Consider the following 25,495-nt stretch of genomic DNA (forward strand, 5'->3'; position numbering starts at 1 on the left):
GCCATACAGTATCTTCATATGCTTATCTGAAATTCCTACCAATGAATCTGCATAAGTATTCTATCCCTTTTATTATTTATTTTCTTATTTCTATTTTCGAAAACCCATAAACCAATTTGATCTGCCTAACTGAGATTTACAAGGTGACCATAGCTTGCTTCATACCAACAATCTCTGTGGAATCGACCCTTACTCACGTAAGGTTTATTACTTGGACGACCCAGTACACTTGCTGGTTAGTTGAACGGAGTTGTGTCCACTCGTGCCAAATACCTAAATTCCACAATTTTACAATGAATGCACATTAAAGAATAATGATCACAATCTCGTCCACCAAGTTTTTGGCGCCGTTGCCGGGGATTGTTCGAGTATGGACAACTGACGGTTCATCTTGTTGCTCAGATTAGGTAATTTTCTTTTCAAAATTCTTTTTCAAAAATTTTTCTTTTTTTTCGTTTTTCCAAAAATATTTTCGAAAACAAAAAAAAATTTAATAAAAATACAAAAAAATCATAAAATCATAAAAACCAAAAATATTTTGTGTTTCTTGTTTGAGTCTTGAGTCAATTTTTAAGTTTGGTGTCAATTGCATGCTTTAAAATTTTTTCTTGCATTTTTTCGAAATTCTCATGCATTCATAGTGTTCTTCATGATCTTCAAGTTGTTCTTGACAAGTCTTCTTGTTTGATCTTGATAATTTCTTGTTTTGTGTTGTTTGTTGTTTTTCATGTGCATTTTTGCATTCATATTTTCCATGCATTCAAGATTTCTAAGTTTGGTGTCTTGCATGTTTTCTTTGCATCAAAAATTTTTCAAAATTATGTTCTTGATGTTCATCATGATCTTCAAAGTGTTCTTGGTGTTCATCTTGACATTCATAGCATTCTTGCATGCATCTTGTGTTTTTGATCCAAAAATTTCATGTTTTGGGTCATTTTTGTGTTTTTCATTAAAAATTCAAAAATAAAAAAATATCTTTTCCTCATTTCCCTCCAAAATTTCGAAATTTTGGGTTGACTTGGTCAAAAAAATTTTAAAATTAATTGTTTCTTACAAGTCAAGTCAAAATTTCAATTTTAAAAATCTTATCTTTTTAAAAATCTTTTTCAAAAATCATATCTTTTTCATTTTTTTATCATTTTCGAAAATTTAAAAATTATTTTTCAAAATATTTTCAAAAATCTTTTTCTTATCTTTTATATCTAATTTTTGAAAATTAGCTAACAATTAATGTGATTGGTTCAAAAATTTGAAGTTTGTTACTTTCTTGTTAAGAAAGGTTCAATCTTTAAGTTCTAGAATCTTATCTTGTAGTTTCTTGTTAGTTAAGTAATTTTAAAAAATTAAATCTTTTTCAAAATATCTTTTTCTTAAAAAATCTTTTTATCTTTTTATCTTATCTTTTTCAAAAACTTTATCTTTTTCAAAATTTGATTTCAAGATCTTTTATCTAAACTTCTTATCTTCTTATCTTTTTCAAATTTTGATTTCAAATCTTTTTCAATCAACTAGCTAACTTTTTGTTTGTTTCTTATCTTTTTCAAAACCAACTAACTACTTTTCCCTCTCTAATTTTCGAAAATATCTCATCTCTTTTTCAAAAATTCTTTTTAATTAACTAATTGTTTCAAGTTTTAATTTCAATTCTAATTCATCTTTAATTTTCGAAAATCACTAACCCCTTTTTAAAAATTATTTTCGAATTTCTCTTCTCTTCTCTTCTTCTATTTAATTATTTATTTACTAACACTTCTCTTCACCTCTCTTCATCCAAAAATCCGAATCCATCCTTTTTCTTTCTTATACCCCTTTCTTCTTCTACTAACATAAAGGAATCTCTATACTGTAACATAGAGGATTCCTCTTTCTTTTCTTGGTTTCTTCTCTTTCATATGAGCAGGAACAGGGAAAAAGGCACTCTTGTTGAAATTGATCCAGAACCTGAAAGGACTCTGAAGAGAAAATTAAAAGAAGCTAAATTACAACAATCCAGAAACAACCTTTCAGAAATTTTCGAACAAGAGAAGGAGATGGCAGCCGAAAATAATAATAATAATGCAAGGAGAATGCTTGGTGACTTCACAAAGCCAACGTCCAAGTTTGATGGAAGAAGCATCTCCATTCCTGCCATTGGAGCCAATAACTTTGAGCTTAAGCCTCAACTAGTTGCTTTAATGCAACAAAACTGCAAGTTTTATGGACTTCCATCTGAAGATCCTTATCAGTTCTTAACTGAGTTCTTGCAGATCTGTGAGACTGTAAAGACGAATGGAGTTGATCCTGAAGTCTACAGACTCATGCTTTTCCCTTTTGCTGTAAGAGACAGAGCTAGAATATGGTTGGATTCACAACCTAAGGATAGCCTGGACTCCTGGGATAAGCTGGTCACTGCTTTCTTAGATAAATTCTTTCCTCCTCAAAAGCTGAGCAAGCTGAGAGTGGATGTTCAAACCTTCAAACAAAAAGATGGTGAATCCCTCTATGAAGCTTGGGAAAGATACAAGCAGCTGACCAAAAGATGTCCATCTGGCATGTTTTCAGAATGGACCCTATTAGATATATTCTATTATGGTCTCTCTAAATTTTCAAAAATGTCATTGGACCATTCTGCAGGTGGATCTATTCACCTGAAGAAAACGCCTGAAGAGGCTCAAGAACTCATTGACATGGTTGCAAACAACCAGTTCATGTACACCTCTGAGAGGAATTCCGCGAATAATGGGATACCTCAGAAGAAAGGAGTTCTTGAAATTGATGCTCTGAATGCCATATTGGCTCAGAACAAAATGTTGACTCAACAGGTCAACATAATCTCTCAAAATCTGAATGGATTGCAACATGCATCCAACAGTACTAGAGAGGTAGCTTCTGAAGAAGCTTATGATCCTGAGAACCCTGCCATGGCAGAGGTCAATTACATGGGTGAACCTTATGGAAACACCTATAACCCATCATGGAGAAATCATCCAAATTTCTCCTGGAAGGATCAACAAAAGCCTTAACAAGGCTTTAACAATGGTGGACGCAATAGGCTGGGCAATAGCAAGCCATATCCATCATCTTCTCAGCAACAGATAGAGAATTCTAAACAAAACAATTCTAATTTAGCCAATATAGTCTCTGATCTGTCCAAGGCCACTTTCAGTTTCATGAATGAAACAAGATCCTCCATTAGAAATTTGGAGGCACAAGTGGGCCAGCTGAGTAAGAAAGTCATTGAAACCCCTCCCAGTATTCTCCCAAGCAATACAGAAGAGAATCCAAAAGGAGAGTGCAAGGCCATTGATTTAGTCAATGTGGCCGAATGCACAAGGGAGGAGGAGGACGAAAATCCTAGTGAGGAAGACCTCCTGGGACGCCCCTCAAGCAAGAAGGAGTTTCCTATTAAGGATCCTGAGGAATCTGAGGCTCATATAGAGACCATAGAGATTCCATTAAATCTCCTTCTGCCATTCATGAGCTCTGAAGACTATTCCTCCTCTGAAGAGGATGAAGATGTGACTGGAGAGCAAGTTGCTCAATATTTAGGAGCTATCATGAAGCTGAATGCTAAGTTGTTTGGTAATGAGACTTGGGAAAGTGAACCTCCCTTGCTCATTAATGAACTAGATACTTGGATTCAGAAAACTCTACCTCAAAAGAAACAAGATCCTGGCAAGTTCTTAATACCTTGTACCCTTGGCACCATGAGCTTTGAAAAAGCTCTATGTGATCTGGGGTCAGGGATAAATCTTATGCCACTCTCTGTAATGGAGAAGCTGGGGATCATTGAGGTACAACCTGCCTTGTTCTCATTACAATTGGCAGATAAGTCCTTGAGACAAGCTTATGGAATAGTAGAGGACGTGTTAGTAAAGGTTGAAGGCCTTTACATCCCTGCTGATTTCATAATCCTAGACACTAGGAAGGAAGATGATGAATGCATCATCCTAGGAAGACCTTTCCTAGCCACAGCAGGAGCTGTGATAGATGTCAACAGAGGTGAGTTAGTCCTTCAATTGAATGGGGACTACCTTGTGTTTAAGGCACATGGCCATCCCTCTGTGACAAAAGAGAGTAAGCATGAAGAGCTTCTCTCAATTCAGAGTCAAGAAGAGCCCACACAGTCAAACTCTAAGTTTGGTGTTGTGAGGCCACAACCAAACTCTAAGTTTGGTGTTCAAACTCCATATCCAAACTCTAAGTTTGGTGTTGGGACCACACGAAAATTGACCTGATCACCTTGTGGCTCCATGAGAGCCACTGTCAAGCTATTGACATTAAAGAAGCGCTTGTTGGGAGGCAACCCAATTTTATTTATCTAATTTTATTTTATTGTGTTTCATTGTTATTTTTTTGTTTTATTAGGTACATGATCATGAGGAGTCACGAAAAAATCAAAAAAATTAAAAACAGAGTCAAAAACAGAAGAAAAAAATTTTTTCACCCTGGAGGACGCACGGGCTGGCATTCAACGCCAGTAAGGTGCATCTGGCCGGCGTTCAACGCCAGAACAGAGCACCATTCTGATGCTGAACGCCAGAAACAAGCAACATCCTGGCGCTGAACGCCAGGAATGTGCCTAGAGGAGACAAGCTAGCGCTGAACGCCAGAAACAAGCATGAAACTGGCGTTCAACGCCAGAAACATGCATTACATGGGCGTTGAACGCCCAGAACGTGCACCAATGGGCGTTTAAACGCCAGAGTGGTGTGCCAAGGCAATTTACATGCCTATTTGGTGCAGGGATGGAATTCCTTGACACCTCAGGACCTGTGGACCCCACAGGATCATCTCAGGATCTGTAGACCTCACAGGATCCCCACCTACCTTTACCATTCAACTTCTCTTTCCCACCCAATCCCACCCATATAGCCGAATTCCTCTCTCCCCCTCTACCATATTTTCTTCTTCTTCTTCTTCTCTTCTTTCTTCTCTTACTCGAGGGCGAGCAATATTTTAAGTTTGGTGTGGTAAAAGCATAGCTTTTTGCTTTTCCATTACCATTAATGGCACCTAAGGCCAGAGAAACCTCAAAGGGAAGACAAAAAGCTTCCACCTCTGAGTCATGGGAGATGGAAAGACTAATATAAGCCGTCATAGCTCAGTGGTAGAACATGTGGCTGCAAATCAAGAGATCCCTGAGATACCTCAGGGGATAAGTTTTCCTCCAAACAACTAGTGGGAGCAACTCAACACTTCTTTAGAAGGTTTGAGTCACAATGTGGAACAATTAAGGGTGGAACATCATGAGCACTCCATCATTCTCCAAGAAATAAGAGAAGATCAAAGAGCAATGAGGGAGGAGCAACAAAGGCAAGGAAGGGACATAGAAGAGCTGAAGAACATCATTGGTCCTTCAAGAAGAAGACGCCACTAAAGGTGGATTCATTCCTTGTTCTTATTTCTTTCTGCTTTTCAGTTTTTAATGTTGTGTTTATCTATGTTTTGTGTCTCTACTTCATGATCATCAGTATGTAACCATGCCTTAAAGCTATGAATAAAATCCATTAATCTTTCACCTCTCTTAAATGAAAAATGTTTTAATTCAAAAGAACAAGAAGTACATAAATTTCGAATTTATCCTTGAATTTAATTTAATTATATTAATGTGGTGACAATACTTTTTGTTTTCTGAATGAATGATTGAACAGTGCATATGTCTTTTGATATTGTTGTTTATGAGTGTTAAAATTGTTGGCTCTTGAAAGAATGATGAACAAAGAGAAATGTTATTGATAATCTGAAAAATCATGAAATTGATTCTTGAAGCAAGAAAAAGCAGTGAAAAAGCAAAAGCTTGTGAAAAAAAAATGGCGAAAAAAAATATAAAAAGAAAAAGAAAAAGCAAGCAGAAAAAGCCAATAGCCCTTAAAACCAAAAGGCAAGGGTAAAAAGGATCCAAGGCTTTGAGCATCAATGGATAGGAGGGCCCAAGGAAATAAAATCCAGGCCTAAGCGGCTAAATCAAGCTGTCCCTAACCATGTGCTTATGTCAGGAAAGTCCAAGTGAAAAGCTTGAGACTGAATGGTTAAAGTCGTGATCCAAAGCATAAGAGTGTGCTTAAGAGCTCTGGACACCACTAACTGGGGACTCTAGCAAAGCTGAGTCACAATCTGAAAAGGTTCACCCAGTTATGTGTCTGTGGCATTTGTGTATCCGGTGGTAATACTGGAAAACAAAGTGCTTAGGGCCACGGCCAAGACTCATAAGTAGCTGTGTTCAAGAATCAACATGCTTAACTAGGAAAGTCAATAACACTATCCCAAATTCTAAGTTCCTAAGAGACGCCAATCACTCTGAACTTCAAAGGAAAAAGTGAGATGCCAAAACTGTTCAGAAGCAAAAAGCTACAAGTCCCGCTCATCTAATTAAATTAATATTCATTGATATTTTAGAATTTATAGTATATTCTCTTCTTTTTATCCTAATTGATTTTCAGTCGCTTGGGGACAAGCAACAATTTAAGTTTGGTGTTGTGATGAGCGGATAATTTATACGCTTTTTGGCATTGTTTTTAGGTAGTTTTTAGTAAGTTTGAGCTACTTTTAGGGATGTTTTCATTAGTTTTGATGTTAAATTCACATTTTTGGACTTTACTATGAGTTTGTGTGTTTTTCTGTGATTTCAGGTAATTTCTGGCTGAAATTGAGGGACTTGAGCAAAACTCTGAAAAAGGCTGACAAAAGGACTGCTGATGCTGTTGGAATCTGACCTCCCTGCACTCGAAATGGATTTTCTGGAGCTACAGAACTCCAATTGGCGCGCTCTCAACGGCGTTGGAAAGTAGACATCCAGGGCTTTCCAGAAATATATAATAGTCTATACTTTATTCGAAGAATGACGACGTAACTTGGCGTTGAACGCCAAGTACATGCTGCTGTCTAGAGTTAAACGCCAGAAAAACGTCATGATCCGGAGTTGAACGCCCAAAACACGTCATAACTCGGAGTTCAACTCCAAGAGAAGCCTCAGCTCGTGGATAGATCAAGCTCAGCCCTAGCACACACCAAGTGGGCCCCGGAAGTGGATTTATGCATCATTTACTTACTCATGTAAACCCTAGTAGCTAGTCTAGTATATATAGGACATTTATCTATTGTATTAGACATCTTTTGACAGTTTAATCTCTTTGATCATTCGGTCACTTGATCATGGAGAGGGCTGGCCATTCGGCCATGCCTGAACCTCTTTTACTTATGTATTTTCAACGGTGGAGTTTCTGCACACCATAGATTAAGGGTGTGGAGCTCTGCTGTACCTCAAGTATTAATGCAATTCCATTGTCTTTTATTCAATTCTCTTTTATTCTTATTCCAAGATATTCATTCGTACCCAAGAACATGATGAATGTGATGATAAGTAACCCTCATTATCATTCTCACTCATGAACGCACGTGATTGACAACCACTTCCGTTCTACATGAAACAAGAGCTTGAATGTGTATCTCTTAGATTCCCCAACAGAATCTTCGTGGTATAAGTTAGATAGATGGCGGCATTCATGAGGATCCGGAAGGTCTAAACCTTGTCTGTGGTATTCCGAGTAGGACTCTATGATTGAATGACTGTGATGAGCTTCAAACTCCTGAAGGCTGGGCGTGATGACAAGCGCAAAAGAATCAAGGGATTCTATTCCAACCTGATTGAGAACCGACAGATGATTAGCCGTGCTGTGACAGAGCATAGGAACGTTTTCACTGAGAGGATGGGATGTAGCCATTGACAACGGTGATGCCCTACATACAGCTTGCCATGGAAAGGAGTAAGAAGGATTGAGTTGAAGCAATGGGAGAGCAGGCGTCCTTGAGCCATACAGTATCTTCATATGCTTATCTGAAATTCCTACCAATGAATCTGCATAAGTATTCTATCCCTTTTATTATTTATTTTCTTATTTCTATTTTCGAAAACCCATAAACCAATTTGATCTGCCTAACTGAGATTTACAAGGTGACCATAGCTTGCTTCATACCAACAATCTCTGTGGGATCGACCCTTACTCACGTAAGGTTTATTACTTGGACGACCCAGTACACTTGCTGGTTAGTTGAACGGAGTTGTGTCTACTCGTGCCAAATACCTAAATTCCACAATTTTACAATGAATGCACATTAAAGAATAGTGATCACAATTTCGTCCACCAGATGTCTACTTTCCAACGTCGTTGAGAGCGCGCCAATTGGGCTTCTGTAGCTCCAGAAAATTCACTTTGAGTGCAGGGAGGTCAGAATCCAACAGCATCTGCAGTCCTTTTCAGCCTCTGAATCATATTTTTGCTCAGGTCCCTCAATTTCAGCCAGAAAATACCTGAAATCACATAAAAACACACAAACTCATAGTAAAGTCCAGAAAAGTGAATTTTAACTAAAAACTAATAAAAATATACTAAAAACTAACTAGATCATACTAAAAATATACTAAAAACAATGCCAAAAAGCGTATAAATTATCCGGACAACACCAAACTTAAATTGTTGCTTGTCCCCAAGCAACTAAAAATCAAAATAGGATAAAAAGAAGAGAATATACTATAGACTCCAAAATATCAAGGAATCTTAGCTCCAATTAGATGAGCGGGACTAGTAGCTTTTTGCTTCCGAACAGTTTTGGCATCTCACTCTATCCTTTGAAGTTCAGAATGATTGGCATCTATCAGAACTCAGAACTCAGATAGTGTTATTAATTCTCCTAGTTAGGTATAATGATTCTTGAACATAGCTAGTGTGTGAGTCTTGGCTGTGGCCCAAAGCACTCTGTCTTCCAGTATTACCACCGGATACGTATATGCCACAGACACATAATTGGGTGAACCTTTTCAGATTGTGACCCAGCTTTGCTAGAGTCCCCAATTAGAGGTGTCCAGGGTTCTTAAGCACACTCTTTTTGCCTTGGATCACAACTTTATTTCTTTCTTTTTCTTTCTTTTTCTTTTTTTTCGAATTTTTTTTTGTATCCACTGCTTTTTCTTGCTTCAAGAATCAATCTAATGATTTTTTTTAGATCCTCAATAACAGTTCTCTTTTTCCTCATTCTTTCAAGAGCCAACAATTTTTAACATTCTCAAAACAACAAATTCAAGAGACATATGCACTGTTCAAGCATTCATTCGGAAAACAAAAATTATTGTCACCACATCAAACTAATTCAACTAGTTTCAAGGATAAATTTCGAAATCCTGTACTTCTTGTTCTTTTGTGATTAAAGCATTTTTCATTTAAGAGAGGTGATGGATTCATAGGACATTCATAGCTTTAAGACATGAATTTTAAATTTTATTAGTTATGAATTAAGAACAAGACTCAAAAATAGATATAAGATGAGACTAAAAATAGAAAACAAAAAATTTAAATAGGCTCCTAATGATAGAGGTTTTCACAGAGTTAGGACTCAACAACCTTGATTTTGAGAAGTGGATGCTCCCTCAAATTGAGGGGAGAATTTCTGGCGTTTCAGCTCTTGGAGTTCACGCCCCTGCTTCTCTTGTTCCTTCAGCAATTTGCAGAGCATGCAATTCTGATTCTGCTGTTCTTCCTTAAGTTGCTCCATAGTCTCTTGCAACTTGGTGATAGATGCTTCTAGGCTGGCCCAGTAGCCAATTTCAGGAAATTCAGGGAGGAACTCCTGCGCCCTCCTTTTGATAGAGTTGTCTTGCATTTGTCCTTCCATTGACTTCTTGGTGATTGGATGTTCAATGGGTATGAATTCATCTATTCCCATCTTTACCCCAGCCTCTTTACAGAGCAAGGAGATCAAGCTTGGGTAAGCCAATTTGGCTTCAGTGGAATTCTTATTTGCAATTGTGTAGATCTCACAAGCAATCACATGATGAACCTCCACTTCTTTTCCAAGCATAATGCAATGAATCATCACTGCTCTCTTGATAGTGACCTCAGAACGGTTGCTAGTGGGCAGTATGGAACACCCAATAAAGTCTAGCCAACTCTTGCAATTGGTTTGAGGTCTCCCCTCTTGAGTTGGTTTGGGACACCCTTTGAATTGGTTATCCACTTAGTTCCAGGGAAGCATATGTCCTCTAGAACTTGATCCAACCCTTTATCTGCTCTCACCATTCTCCTATTAAAGGATTCAGGATCATCCTGCAGTTGAGGCAATTTGAAGATTTCTCTTATTTTGTCCAGATGGAAGTACATAACTTTCCCTCTGACCATGGTTCTGTAAGTATGGTAAGCGGTTCCAGTCATTCTCTGCTTATCTATCAGCCACAGATTTGAGTAGAATTCCTGAACCATATTTCTTCCAACCTTTATCTCAGGATTGGTTAGAACTTCCCATCCTCTGTTTCGAATTCGCTCTTGGATCCCCGGATATTCATCTTCTTTCAGATCAAATTTAACTTCCGGGATCACTGACCTCAGACCCATTATTTTGTGATAATGGTCTTCATGTTCTTTGGTTAAGAACTTCTCTTGATTCCAAAGATTCTTTGGATTATTCTCTTTCTTTCCTCTTAAATTGGTTTGTTTTCCCTTAGGAGCCATGATCTTGATGAATCTTGGCTTAGTGATCACGGAAAAGCACACCAAACTTAGAGGTTTGCTTGTCCTCAAGCAAAAGAAAGGAAAGAAGAGAGAAAGGAGAAGAGCAAATTCGAATGGTGTGGGGGAAAGAGGAGGCCGAACATGTTTTTTATAAGGGGGAAAGAGATTTCGAAAAAATTGAAAGGAGATTTGAGAAGATATGGAGATAATTTGAGAGAAGGGTGAGTTTTTGAACAAGATTTGGGATTGATTTGAGAGATTTGAAGAATGATTTTGATTTTTGAAGATTTGAAAGTGAATGATGAAAGATTGAAATGTGTTTATGTGGAAATGTATGGGTAAGAAAAGGAAAGTTTGAAAAAAATTTGATTGGAAAGCAAAATCTTGATCCCCCACCTTTCTGGCGTTAAACGCCCAGAATGGCATCCATTCTGGCGTTTAACGCCCATTTGTTGCCCATTGTGGGCGTTTAACGCCCAGCCAGGTGCCCTGGCTGGCGTTAAACGCCAAAATTCCCTTTATCACTGGGCGTTTTGCTAAACGCCCAGGATGCTGCACACCTGGCGTTAAACACCCAGAATGGTGCCCATTCTGGCGTTTAACGCCCAAAATGGCACCCTTACTGGCGTTAAACGCCCAGAATGGTGCCCATTCTGGCGTTTAACGCCCAAAATGCCCCTTACTGGCGTTTTTTCGCCAGTAAGTTCTTTTTCTCTACTTTTTGCACTGAATCCTTTTGTAACTCTGTGAATTCCTTCATTTTTGATACTTGCCTTTGTAAAAACAAAACATATAACCTACTAATGACTGGGTTGCCTCCCAGCAAGCGCTTCTTTACTGTCTTTAGCTGGACCTTTATTGAGAATCACTCAAGTCTCAGTTTTGAGCATTCCTGCTCAAAATTGCCTTCAAGATAATGCTTGATTCTCTGTCCATTAACAATGAACTTTTTGTCAGAATCAATATCCTGAAGCTCAACATATCCATATGGTGAAACTCCTGTAATCACATATGGACCCCTCCACCGGGATTTAAGTTTTCCTGGAAACAATCTGAGCCTAGAGTTGAAGAGCAGAACTTTTTGTCCTGGCTCAAAGACTCTGGATGACAACTTCTTGTCATGCCATTTCTTTGCCTTTTCCTTATAAATTTTTGCATTTTCAAAGGCATTGAGTCTGAACTCCTCTAGCTCATTTAGCTGGAGCAATCTTTTTTCACCAGCTAACTGAGCATCCATGTTTAGGAATCTGGTTGCCCAGTAGGCTTTATGTTCCAGTTCCACGGGCAGATGACAGGCCTTCCCATACACCAGTTGGTATGGAGAGGTTCCTATAGGAGTCTTGAATGCTGTTCTGTATGCCCACAGAGCATCATCCAAACTCTTTGCCCAATCCTTTCTTCGGGCTATCACAGTCCGTTCTAGGATTCTTTTTAGCTCTCTGTTAGAGACTTCAGCTTGCCCATTTGTCTGTGGATGATACGGAGTTACCACTTTGTGGCTAATTCCATATCTAACCATAGCAGAGTATAGCTGTCTATTGCAGAAATGAGTGCCCCCGTCATTGATTAGTACTCTGGGAACACCAAACCTGCTGAAGATGTGTTTCTGGAGGAATTTCAGCACGGTCTTGGTATCATTAGTGGGTGTAGCAATTGCTTCTACCCACTTAGATACATAGTCTACCGCCACCAAAATGTAAGTGTTTGAGTATGATGGTGGGAATGGACCCATGAAGTCAATTCCCCATACATCAAACAATTCTATCTCTAATATCCCTTGTTGAGGCATGGCATATCCGTGAGGCAAGTTACCAGCTCTTTGGCAACTGTCATAGTTACGCACAAACTCTCGGGCATCTTTATAGAGAGTAGGCCAGTAGAAGCCACATTGGAGGACTTTAGTGGCTGTTCGCTCACTTCCAAAATGTCCTCCATACTGTGATCCATGGCAGTGCCATAGGATCCTTTGTGCTTCTTCTCTGGGTACACATCTGCGGATCATTCCGTCTGCACATCTCTTAAAGAGATATGGCTCATCCCAGAGGTAGTACTTGGCATCTGAAATTAATTTCTTTCTTTGCACTCTGCTGTACTCCTGGGGTATGAACCTTATAGCTTTATAATTTGCAATATCTGCAAACCATGGAGCTTCCTGAATGGCAAAGAGTTGCTCATCTGGGAAAGTCTCAGAGATCTCAGTAGAAGGGAGGGACGTCCCAGCTACTGGTTCTATTCGGGACAGATGATCAGCTACTTGGTTCTCTGTCCCTTTTCTGTCTCTTATTTCTATATCAAACTCTTGCAGAAGCAACACCCATCTTATTAGCCTGGGTTTTGAATCCTGCTTTGTGAGTAAATATTTAAGAGCAGCATGGTCAGTGTACACAATCACTTTGGATCCCACTAGATAGGATCTAAACTTGTCAATGGCATAGACCACTGCAAGTAATTCTTTTTCTGTGGTTGTGTAATTCTTCTGTGCATCATTTAGAACACGGCTAGCATAATAAATGACGTGCAGAAGCTTGTTATGCCTCTGTCCCAACACTGCACTAATGGCATGGTCACTGGCATCACACATTAGTTCAAATGGCAATGTCCAGTCTGGTGCAGAGATGACTGGTGCTGTGACCAGCTTGGCTTTCAGGGTCTAAAATGCCTGCAGACACTGTGCATCAAACACAAATGGTGTGTCAGCAGCTAGCAGGTTTCTCAAAGGTTTTGCAATTTTTGAAAAATCCTTTATAAACCTTATATAAAATCCTGCATGCCCCAGAAAGCTTCTGATTGCCTTAACATTAACAGGTGGTGGTAATTTTTCAATTACCTCTACCTTTGCCTTATCCACTTCTATTCCCCTGCTTGAAATTTTGTGCCCAAGGACAATTCCTTCAGTCACCATGAAGTGACATTTCTCCCAGTTTAAAACCAGGTTAGTCTCTTGGCACCTTTTTAGGACAAGTGCTAGGTGGTTAAGACAGGAGCTGAATGAGTCTCCATATACTGAGAAGTCATCCATGAAGACTTCCAGGAATTTCTCCACCATGTCAGAGAAGATGGATATCATGCATCTCTGAAAGGTTGCAGGAGCATTACACAGACCAAAAGGCATCCTTCTGTAGGCAAACACGCCAGAAGGGCAAGTAAATGCTGTTTTCTCTTGGTCTTGAGGGTCTACTGCAATTTGGTTGTAACCTGAATAGCCATCCAAAAAGCAGTAATAATCATGACCAGCTAGTCTTTCTAGCATTTGGTCTATGAATGGTAAAGGAAAATGATCCTTTCTGGTGGCTGTATTGAGCCTTCTGTAGTCAATACACATACGCCACCCTGTGACTGTTCTTGTAGGAACCAGTTCATTTTTTTCATTATGAACCACTGTCATGCCTCCTTTTTTGGGGACAACGTGGACAGGGCTCACCCAGGGGCTATCAGAAATAGGATAAATAATCCCAGCCTCTAGTAATTTAGTGACCTCTTTCTGCACCACCTCCTTCATGGCTGGATTTAGCCTCTTTTGTGGTTGGACCACCGGTTTGGCATTATCCTCCAATAGGATCTTATGCATGCATCTAGCTGGGCTAATGCCCTTAAGATCACCTATGGACCACCCAAGAGCTATCTTGTGTGTCCTTAGCACTTGAATTAGTGCTTCCTCTTCCTGTGGATTTAAAGTAGAGCTTATAATCACTGGAAAAGTGTCACCCTCTCCCAGAAATGCATACTTCAGGGATGGTGGTAGTGGTTTGAGTTCAGGTTTGGGAGGCTTATCCTCCTCCTGAGGAATTTTCGAAAATTCCTTTGTTTCCTCTGGTTCTTCTTGATCAGGTTGAGCATCCTTGAAGATGTCCTCAAGCTCTGATTCTAGGCTTTCAGTCATATTGATCTCTTCTACCAGAGAGTCAATAATGTCAGTGCCCATGCAGTCATTTGGTGTGTCTGGATGCTGCATAGCTTTTACAGCATTCAACCTGAACTCATCCTCATTGACTCTCAGGGTTACTTCCCCTTTTTGTACATCAATGAGAGTTCGTCCAGTTGCTAGGAAAGGTCTTCCTAGAATGAGAGTTGCATTCTTGTGCTCCTCCATTTCCAGCACTACAAAGTCAGTTGGAAAGGCGAATGGCCCAACCTTGACAATCATATCCTCTATTATGCCTGATGGATGTTTAATGGAGCCATCAGCAAGTTGGAGGAATATCCGGGTTGGTTTGACTTCTCCAGTCAACCCAAGCTTTCTGATAGTGGATGCAGGTATTAGATTGATACTTGCTCCAAGATCACATAGGGCTGTCTTGGTGCAAACACCTTCTAATGTGCATGGTATCATAAAGCTTCCTGGATCTTGAAGCTTTTCTGGTAAGCTTTTCAGAATGACTGCACTGCATTCTTCAGTGAGAAATACTTTTTCAGTTTCTCTCCAATCCTTCTTATGACTTACGATCTCTTTCATGAACTTAGCATAAGAAGGTATTTGCTCAAGTGCCTCTGCAAACGGAATCTTTATTTCAAGAGTCCTTAGATAATCTGCAAAGCGGGCAAATTGCTTATCCTACTCCGCTTGGCGGAGTTTTTGAGGATAAGGCACCTTGGCTTTATATTCTTCAACCTTAGTTGCTGCAGGATTATTCCTTACAGAAGTGGTTGAAGAAGCCTTTTTAGAGGGATTACTGTCAGCACTCTTAGGTGTCTGGTTCCCCTTTTGCGTTTGAACGCCAGGATTGGGTGGAAAATGGGCGTTTAATGCCAACTTTTCCCCCTTTTCTGGCGTTTGAACGCCAGAACTGGGCAAGGAATGGGCGTTTAACGCCAGCTTTCCTTCCCTCTCTGGCGTTTGAACGCCAAAAGTATTCCTCTCTGGGCTCTTACTGTCCTCAGAGGGATTTTGGGCAGTGGCTTGGTTATCCTCTGTCAATTGTTCCTTATTTGACGTTTTGCTCTTTTGAGTGGTGTTGTTCAGTGTCTTCCCACTCCTCAGTTGAACTGCTTGACACTCTTCTGTTATCTGTTTAGATATCTGCTGTTTTGCTTGATTCAACTACAGTTCTATGTTCTTGTTAGCAACTTTAGTTTCATGGAGCATTTCTTTGAATTCTGCTAACTGTTCTGTCATCAGGAGCAATTGTTGATTAAGCTCAATCATCTGTTCTTGAGGATTAGGATCAGTGACTACTGTCATGACTTCCTCTTTTGGAGAGAACTCATTGCTAGAGTACAAATATTGGTTTCTAGCAACAGTGTCTATAAGCTCTTGAGCCTCTTCAATTGTCTTCCTCATATGTATAGATCCACCAGCTGAATGGTCTAAAGACATCTGAGCTTTTTCTGTAAGCCCATAGTAGAAGATGTCTAACTGTACCCACTCTGAAAACATTTCAGAGGGGCACTTTCTTAGCATACCTCTATACCTCTCCCAGGCATTATAAAGGGATTCATTATCCTCTTGTTTAAAGCCTTGGATGTCCAGCCTTAGCTGTGTCATCCTCTTTGGAGGGTAAAAGTGATTCAGGAATTTGTCTGATAACTGTTTCCATGTCTTTATGCTTGCTGTAGGTTGGTTATTCAACCACCTCTTAGCTTGATCTTTTACAGCAAATGGAAATAGTAATAGTCTGTAGACATCCTGATCCACCTCTTTATCATGTACTGTGTCAGCAATTTGTAAGAACTGTGCCAGAAACTCAGTAGGCTCTTCCTGTGGAAGACCGGAATACTGACAATTTTGCTGCACTATGATAATGAGTTGAGGATTTAGCTCAAAGCTGCTTGCTTTGATGGGAGGTGTACAGATGCTTGGTGCACGAAATTGCAATCACACTTTTGCAACTCCGCACAACTAACCAGCAAGTGTACTGGGTCGTCCAAGTAATACCTTGCGTGAGCAAGGGTCGATCCCACAGAGATTGTCGGCTTGAAGCAAGCTATGGTTGTCTTGTAAATCTTAGTCAGGATATCAGAAATTATCAGGATTGATTGTGAAAAACAAAAGAACATGAAATGATTACTTGTTTTGCAGTAATGGAGAATAGGTTGAGGTTTGGAGATGCTCCATCTTCTGAATCTCTGCTTTCCTACTGTCTTCTTCATCAAACACGCAAGTCTCCTTCCATGGCAAGCTGTATGTAGGGTTTCACCGTTGTCAATGGCTACCTCCCATCCTCTCAGTGAAAATACGTCCCTGATGCTCTGTCACAGCATAGGCTAATCATCTGTCGGTTCTCAATCAGGCCGGAATAGAATCCAGTGATTCTTTTGCGTCTGTCACTAACGCCCCGCCTTCAGGAGTTTGAAGCACATCACAGTCATTCAATCATTGAATCCTACTCAGAATACCACAGACAAGGTTTAGACCTTCCGGATTCTCTTGAATGCCGCCATCAGTCTAGCTTATACCACGAAGATTCCGGTTAAAGAACCCAAGAGATAACTACTTAATCTAAGGTAGAACGGAGGTGGTTATCAAGCACACGTTCATAGTTGAGAATGATGATGATTGTCACGGATCATCACATTCATCCGGATTAAGAACAAGTATTATCTTAGAATGGAAGCAAGCATGATTGAATGAGAAACAGTAGTAATTGCATTAATCCATCAAGACACAGCAGAGCTCCTCACCCCCAACCATGGGGTTTAGAGACTCATGCTGTGGAAGGTACACAAAGAAAGGTGTAAAAATGTCATGAGGTCATAAGGTTTCTGATACAATGTCAAAAGATCCTATTAATAGTAAACTAGTAACCTAGGGTGTACAGAAATGAGTAAATGACGTAAAAATCCACTTCTGGGTCCACTTGGTGTGTGCTTGGGCTGAGCATTGAAGCTTTTATGTGTAGAGACGTTTTCTGGAGTTAAACACCAGTTCTCATGCCAGTTTGGGCGTTTAACTCCAAATTTTATGCCAGTTCCGGCGTTTAACGCTGGAATTTCTGAGGGAGACTTTGAGCGCCGGTTTGGGCCATCAAATCTTGGGCAAAGTATGGACTATCATATATTGCTGGAAAGCCCAGGATGTCTACTTTTTAACGCCGTTGAGAGCGCGCCAATTGGGCTTCTGTAGCTCCAGAAAATCCACTTCGAGTGCAGGAAGGTCAGAATCCAGCAGCATCTGCAGTCCTTTTTGGTCTCGGAATCAGATTTTTGCTCAGGACCCTCAATTTCAGCCAGAAAATACCTGAAATCACAGAAAAACACACAAACTCATAGTAAAGTCCAGAAAAGTGAATTTTAGCTAAAAACCAATAAAAATATACTAAAAACTAACTAGATCATACTAAAAACATACTAAAAATAATGCCAAAAAGCATACAAATTATCCGCTCATCACAACACCAAACTTAAATTGTTGCTTGTCCCCAAGCAATTGAAAATCAAAATAGGATAAAAAGAAGAGAATATACTATAGACTCCAAAATATCAAGGAAACATAGCTCCAATTAGATGAGCGGGACTAGTAGCTTTTTGCCTCCGAACAGTTTTGGCATCTCACTCTATCCCTTGAGGTTCAGAATGATTGGCATCTATAAGAACTCAGAACTCAGATAGTGTTATTGATTCTCTTAGTTGAGCATAATGATTCTTGAACATAGCTAGTGTATGAGTCTTGGCTGTGGCCCAAAGCACTCTGTCTTCCAGTATTACCACCGGATACATACATGCCACAGACACATAATTGGGTGAACCTTTTCAGATTGTGACTCAGCTTTGCTAATGTCCCCAATTAGAGGTGTCCAGGGTTCTTAAGCACACTCTTGTTGCCTTGGATCACAACTTTATTTCTTTCTTTTTCTTTTTCTTTTCTTCTTCTCTTTTCTTTTTTTTTTGAAATTTTTTTTTTGTATCCACTGCTTTTTCTTGCTTCAAGAATCAATCTAATGATTTTTAGATCCTCAATAACAGTTCTCTTTTTCCTCATTCTTTCAAGAGCCAACAATTTTTAACATTCTCAAAACAACAAATTCAAGAGACATATGCACTGTTCAAGCATTCATTCAGAAAGCAAAAAGTATTGTCATCACATCAAACTAATTCAACTAGTTTCAATGATAAATTTTGAAATCCTGTACTTCTTGTTCTTTTGTGATTAAAGCATTTTTCATTTAAGAGAGGTGATGGATTCATAGGACATTCATAACTTTAAGGCATAAAATTTCAATTTTATTAATTATGAATTAAAACAAGACTCAAAAATAGATATAGAATGAGACTAGAAAAACGAAAAATAAAAACAAAACAAAGGAAAAAAAACGCAAACATAGGCTCCTAAGGATAGAGGTTTTCACAGAGTTAGGACTCAACAACCTTGATTTTGAGAAGTGGATGCTCCCTCAGCTTGAGAGGAGAGCTTTTGGCGTTTCAACTCTTGGAGTTCACGCCCCTGCTTCTCTTGTTCCTTCAGCAATTTGCAGAGCATGCAGTTCTGATTCTGCTGTTCTTCCTTCAGTTGCTCCATAGTCTCTTGCAGCTTGTTAATAGATGCTTCTAGGCTGGTCCAGTAGTCAATTCTTGGGAACTCAGGGAGGAATTCCTGCGCCCTCCTTTTGATAGAGTTGTCTTGCACTTGTCCTTCCATTGACTTCTTGGTGATTGGGTGTTCAATGGGTATGAACTCATCTACTCCCATCTTCACCCCAGCCTCTTTACAGAGCAAGGAAATCAAGCTTGGGTAAGCCAGTTTGGCCTCAGTGAAATTCTTATTTGCAATTGTATAGATCTCACAAGCAATCACATGATGGACCTCCACTTCTTTTCCAAGCATAATGCAATGAATCATCACTGCCCTCTTGATGGTGACCTCAGAACGGTTGCTAGTGGGCAATATGGAACGCCCAATAAAGTCTAGCCACCCTCTTGCAATTGGCTTGAGGTCTCCCCTCTTGAGTTGGTTTGGGACACCCTTTGAATTGGTTATCCACTTAGTTCCAGGGAGGCATATGTCCTCTAGAACTTGATCCAACCCTTTATCTACTCTCACCATCCTCCTATTGAAGGAGTCAGGATCATCTTGCAGTTGGGGTAGTTTGAAGATTTCTCTTATTTTGTCCAGATGGAAGTACATAACTTTCCCTCTGACCATGGTTCTGTAGGTATGGTAAGCAGTTCCAGTCATTCTCTGCTTATCTGTTAGCCACAGATTAGAGTAGAATTCCTGAACCATGTTCCTTCCAACCTTTATTTCAGGATTGGTCAGAACTTCCCATCCTCTGTTTCGAATTTGCTCTTGGATCTCCGGATATTCATCTTCTTTCAGATCAAATTTAACTTCCGGGATCACTGACCTCAGACCCATTACTTTGTGATAATGGTCTTCATGTTCTTTGGTTAAGAACTTCTCTTGATTCCAAAGATTCTTTGGATTATTCTCTTTCTTGCCTCTTAAATTGGTTTGTTTTCCTTTAGGAGCCATGATATTGATGAATCTTGGCTTAGTGATCACGGAAACGCACACCAAACTTAGAGGTTTGCTTGTCCTCAAGCAAAAGAAAAGAAAGAAGAGAGAGAGAGGAAGAGGAAATTCGAATGGTGTGGGTAAAGGGTGTTCCAAACGTGAATTTATAAGGGTGCGGAGAAGAGATTTCGAAAAAATAAAAATTTGAAAGGAGATTTGAGAAGATATGGAGAAAAATTGAAGAAAGTGTGAGTTTTTGAAGAAGATTTGGGATTAATTTGAAATAGATTTGAAGAGTGGTTTTGATTTGTGAAGATTTGAAAGTGAATGATGAAGGGTTGAAGTGCATTTATGTAGAAGAGTATGGGTAAAAAGAGGAAAGTTTGAAAAAAATTGAGTTGAAAACAAAAATGTGGTCCCCCCACCTTTCTGGCGTTAAACGCCCAGAATGGCACTCATTCTGGCGTTTAACGCCCAATTGGCACCCCTTTTGGGCGTTTAACGCCCAGCCAGGTGCCCTGGCTGGCGTTAAACGCCAGAAAGCCTTTGTCACTGGGCGTTTTTCAAACGCCCAGGATGCTGCACACCTGGCGTTAAACGCCCAGAATGGTGCCCATTCTGGCGTTTAACGCCCAAAATGGCACCATTCCGGGCGTTAAACGCCCAGAATGGTACCCATTCTGGCGTTTAACGCCCAAAATGCCCCTTACTGGCGTTTTTTCGCCAGTAAGCTCATTTTCTCTGCTTTTTGAGCTGAATCCTTCTGTAACTCTGTGAATTCCTTCATTTTTGATATTTGCCTCTATAAGAACAATTCTTACAACCTCCTAATGACTGGGTTGCCTCCCAGCAAGCGCTTCTTTACTGTCTTTAGCTGGACTTTCACTGAGAATCACTCAAGCCTCAGTTTTGAGCATTCCTGCTCAAAGTTTCCTTCAAGATAGTGTTTGATTCTCTGTCCATTAACAATGAACTTCTTGTCAGAATCAGTATCCTGAAGCTCAACATATCCATATGGTGACACTCCTGTAATCACATACGGACCCCTCCAACGGGATTTGAGTTTTCCTGGAAACAGTCTGAGCCTAGAGTTGAAGAGCAAAACTTTTTGTCCTGCTCAAAGACTCTGGTTGACAACTTCTTGTCATGCCATTTCTTTGCCTTTTCCTTATAAATTTTTGCATTTTCAAAGGCATTGAGTCTGAACTCCTCTAGCTCATTTAGCTGGAGCAATCTTTTTTCACCAGCTAATTGTGCATCCATGTTTAGGAATCTGGTTGCCCAGTAGGCTTTATGTTCCAGTTCCACAGGCAAATGACAGGCCTTCCCATACACCAATTGGTATGGAGAGGTTCCTATAGGAGTCTTGAATGCTGTTCTGTATGCCCACAGAGCATCATCCAAGCTCTTTGCCCAATCCTTTCTTCGGGCCATCACAGTCCGTTCCAGGATTCTTTTTAGCTCTCTGTTAGAGACCTCAGCTTGCCCATTTGTCTGTGGATGATACGGAGTTGCCACTTTGTGGCTAATTCCATATCTAACCATAGCAAGGTGTAGCTGTTTATTGCAGAAATGAGTGCCCCCGTCACTGATTAGCACTCTGGGAACGCCAAATCTGCTGAAAATGTTTTTCTGGAGGAATTTCAGTACAGTCTTAGTATCATTGGTGGTTGTAGCAATCGCTTCTACCCACTTAGACACATAGTCTACTGCCACCAAAATGTAAGTGTTTGAGTATGATGGTGGGAATGGACCCATGAAGTCAATTCCCCACACATCAAACAGTTCTATCTCTAATATCCCTTGTTGAGGCATGGCATATCCATGAGGCAGGTTACCAGCTCTTTGGCAACTGTCACAGTTACGCACAAACTCTCGGGAATCTTTATAGAGAGTAGGCCAGTAGAAGCCACATTGGAGGACTTTAGTGGTTGTTCGCTCACTTCCAAAATGTCCTCCATACTGTGATCCATGGCAGTGCCATAGGATCCTTTGTGCTTCTTCTCTGGGTATACACCTGCGGATCACTCCGTCAGCACATCTCTTAAAGAGATATGGTTCATCCCAGAGGTAATACTTGGCATCTGAAATTAATTTCTTTCGTTGCACATTGCTGTACTCCTTGGGTATGAACCTCACAGCTTTATAATTTGCAATATCTGCAAACCATGGAGCTTCCTGAATGGCAAATAGTTGCGCATCTGGGAAAGTCTCAGAGATCTCAGTAGGAGGGAGGGACGCCCCAGCTACTGGTTCTATTCGGGACAGATGATCAGCTACTTGGTTCTCTGTCCCTTTTCTGTCTCTTATTTCTATATCAAACTCTTGCAGAAGCAACACCCATCTGATGAGCCTGGGTTTTGAATCCTGCTTTGTGAGTAGATATTTAAGAGCAGCATGGTCAGTGTACACAACCACTTCGGATCCCACTAGATAGGATCTAAACTTGTCAATGGCATAGACCACTGCAAGTAACTCTTTTTCTGTGGTTGTGTAGTTCTTCTGTGCGTCATTTAGAACACGGCTGGCATAGTAAATGACGTGCAGAAGCTTGTTATGCCTCTGTCCCAACACTGCACCAATGGCATGGTCACTGGCATCACACATTAGTTCAAATGGCAATGTCCAATCTGGTGCAGAGATGACTGGTGCTGTGACCAGCTTAGCTTTCAGGGTCTCAAACGCCTGCAGACACTGTGTGTCAAACACAAATGGTGTGTCAGCAGCTAACAGGTTACTCAAAGGTTTTGCAATTTTCGAAAAATCCTTTATAAACCTTCTGTAAAATCCTGCATGCCCCAGAAAGCTTCTGATTGCCTTAACATTGGCAGGTGGTGGTAATTTTTCAATTACCTCTACCTTTGCCTTATCCACCTCTATTCCCCTGCTTGAAATTTTGTGCCCAAGGACTATTCCTTCAGTCACCATAAAGTGACATTTCTCCCAGTTTAAAACTAGGTTAGTCTCTTGGCACCTTTTCAAGACAAGTGCTAGGTGATTAAGACAGGAGCTAAATGAGTCTCCATATACTGAAAAGTCATCCATGAAGACTTCCAGAAATTTCTCTACCATATCTGAGAAGATAGAGAGCATGCACCTCTGAAAGGTTGCAGGTGCATTGCACAGACCAAAAGGCATCCTCCTATAGGCAAACACGCCAGAAGGACAAGTGAATGTTGTTTTCTCTTGGTCCTGAGGGTCTACTGCAATTTGGTTGTAGCTTGAATAGCCATCCAAAAAGCAGTAATAATCATGGCCAGCTAGTCTTTCTAGCATTTGGTCTATGAATGGTAAAGGAAAATGATCCTTTCTGGTGGCTGTATTGAGCCTTCTGTAGTCAATACACATGCGCCACCCTGTGACTGTCCTTGTAGGAACCAGTTCATTTTTTTCATTATGAACCACTGTCATGCCTCCCTTTTTGGGAACAACTTGGACAGGGCTCACCCAGGGGCTATCAGAAATAGGATAAATAATCCCAGCCTCTAGTAATTTAGTGACCTCTTTCTGCACCACCTCCTTCATGGCAGGATTTAGCCTCCTCTGTGGTTGGACCACTGGTTTGGCATTATCCTCCAATAGGATCTTGTGCATGCATCTAGCTGGGCTAATGCCCTTAAGATCACTTATGGACCACCCAAGAGCTGTCTTGTGTGTCCTTAGCACTTGAATCAGTGCTTCCTCTTGTTGTGAATTTAAAGCAGAGCTTATAATCACTGGAAAAGTGTCACCCTCTCCCAGAAATGCATATTTCAGGGATGGTGGTAGTGGTTTGGGTTCAGGCTTGGGAGGCTTATCCTCCTCCTGAGGAATTTTCGAAAATTCCTTTGCCTCCTCTAGTTCTTCTTGCTCAGGTTGAGCATCTTTGAAGATGTCCTCAAGCTCTGATTCTAGGCTTTCAGCCATATTGATCTCTTCTACCAGAGAGTCAATAATGTCAGTGCCCATGCAGTCATTTGGTGTGTCTGGATGCTGCATGGCTTTTACAGCATTCAACTTGAACTCATCCTCATTGACCCTCAAGGTTACTTCCCCTTTTTGTACATCAATGAGAGTTCGTCCAGTTGCTAGGAAGGGTCTTCCTAGAATGAGAGTTGCACTCTTGTGCTCCTCCATTTCCAGCACCACAAAGTCAGTTGGAAAGGCAAATGGCCCAACCTTGACAATCATGTCCTCAATTATGCCTGATGGGTATTTAATGGAGCCATCAGCAAGTTGGAGGCATATCCGGGTTGGTTTGACTTCTCCAGTCAACCCAAGCTTTCTGATAGTGGATGCAGGTATTAGATTGATGCTTGCTCCAAGATCACATAGGGCTGTCTTGGTGCAAGCACCTTCTAATGTGCATGGTATCATAAAGCTCCCTGGATCTTGAAGCTTTTCTGGTAAGCTTTTTAGAATGACTGCACTGCATTCTTCAGTGAGAAACACTTTTTCAGTTTCTCTCCAATCCTTCTTATGACTTAAGATCTCTTTCATGAACTTAGCATAAGAAGGTATTTGCTCAAGTGCCTCTGCAAACGGAATCTTTATTTCAAGAGTCCTTAGATAGTCTGCAAAGCGGGCAAATTGCTTATCCTGTTCCGCCTGGCGGAGTTTTTGAGGATAAGGCATCTTGGCTTTATATTCTTCAACCTTAGATGCTACAGGTTTATTCCTTACAGAAGTGGTTGAAGAAGCCTTGTTAGAGGGATTACTGTCAGCACTATCAGGTGTCTGATCTTCCCTTGGCGTTTGAACGCCAGGAATGGGTGAAGCTTGGGCGTTAAACGCCAACTTCTCTCCCTTTTCTGGCGTTTGAACGCCAGAACTGGGCAAGGAATGGGCGTTTAACGCCAACTTTCCTTCCCTTTCTGGCGTTTGAACGCCAATAGCATTCCTCTCTGGGCTCTTACTGTCCTCAGAGGGATTTTGCACAGTGGTTTGGTTGTCCTCTGTCAATTGTTCCTTGTTTGGCTTTTTACTCTTTTGAGCAGTGTTATTCAGGGTCTTCCCACTCCTCAATTGAACTGCTTGACATTCCTCTGTTATTTGTTTAGATATTTGCTGTTTTGCTTGAATCAACTGCAGTTCTATGCTCTTGTTAGCAACTTTAGTTTCATATAGCATCTCTTTAAAGTCTGCTAACTGTTCTGTCATCAGGAGCAATTGTTGATTAAGCTCATTTATCTATTCTTGAGGATTAGGGTCAGTGACTACTGCCATGACTTCCTCTTTTGGAGAGAACTCATTGCTAGAGTATAAATATTGGTTTCTAGCAACAGTGTCTATAAGCTCTTGAGCTTCTTCAATTGTCTTCCTCATGTGTATAGATCCACCAGCTGAGTGGTCTAAAGACATCTGAGCTTTTTCTGTAAGCCCATAGTAGAAAATGTCTAACTGTACCCACTCTGAAAACATTTCAGAGGGACATTTCCTTAGCATACCTCTATACCTCTCCCAGGCATTATAAAGGGATTCATTATCCTCTTGTTTAAAGCCTTGGATGTCCAGCCTTAGTGTGTCATCCTTTTAGGAGGGTAAAAGTGATTCAGGAATTTGTCTGACAACTGTTTCCATGTCTTTATGCTTGCTGTAGGTTGGTTATTCAACCACCTTTAGCTTGATCTTTTACAGCAAATGGAAA

General features: G+C 40.4%; 1 protein-coding gene and 1 non-coding gene across 2 annotated transcripts in view; one reads left to right on the plus strand and one right to left on the minus strand.

The window, feature by feature from the left end:
* LOC140174325 (uncharacterized) overlaps positions 1–25,495 on the plus strand; it is a 63,807-nt gene that overhangs the window by 13,781 nt on the left and 24,531 nt on the right. The window lies entirely within an intron of this gene.
* On the minus strand, positions 2,430–2,533 carry LOC112704543 (small nucleolar RNA R71). The gene has a single exon (XR_003155163.1). It is a non-coding gene; the product is annotated as a small nucleolar RNA R71 (small nucleolar RNA).

This window comes from Arachis hypogaea, chromosome 7 (assembly GCF_003086295.3).
Source record: "Arachis hypogaea cultivar Tifrunner chromosome 7, arahy.Tifrunner.gnm2.J5K5, whole genome shotgun sequence".
Lineage (NCBI taxonomy): Eukaryota > Viridiplantae > Streptophyta > Magnoliopsida > Fabales > Fabaceae > Arachis > Arachis hypogaea.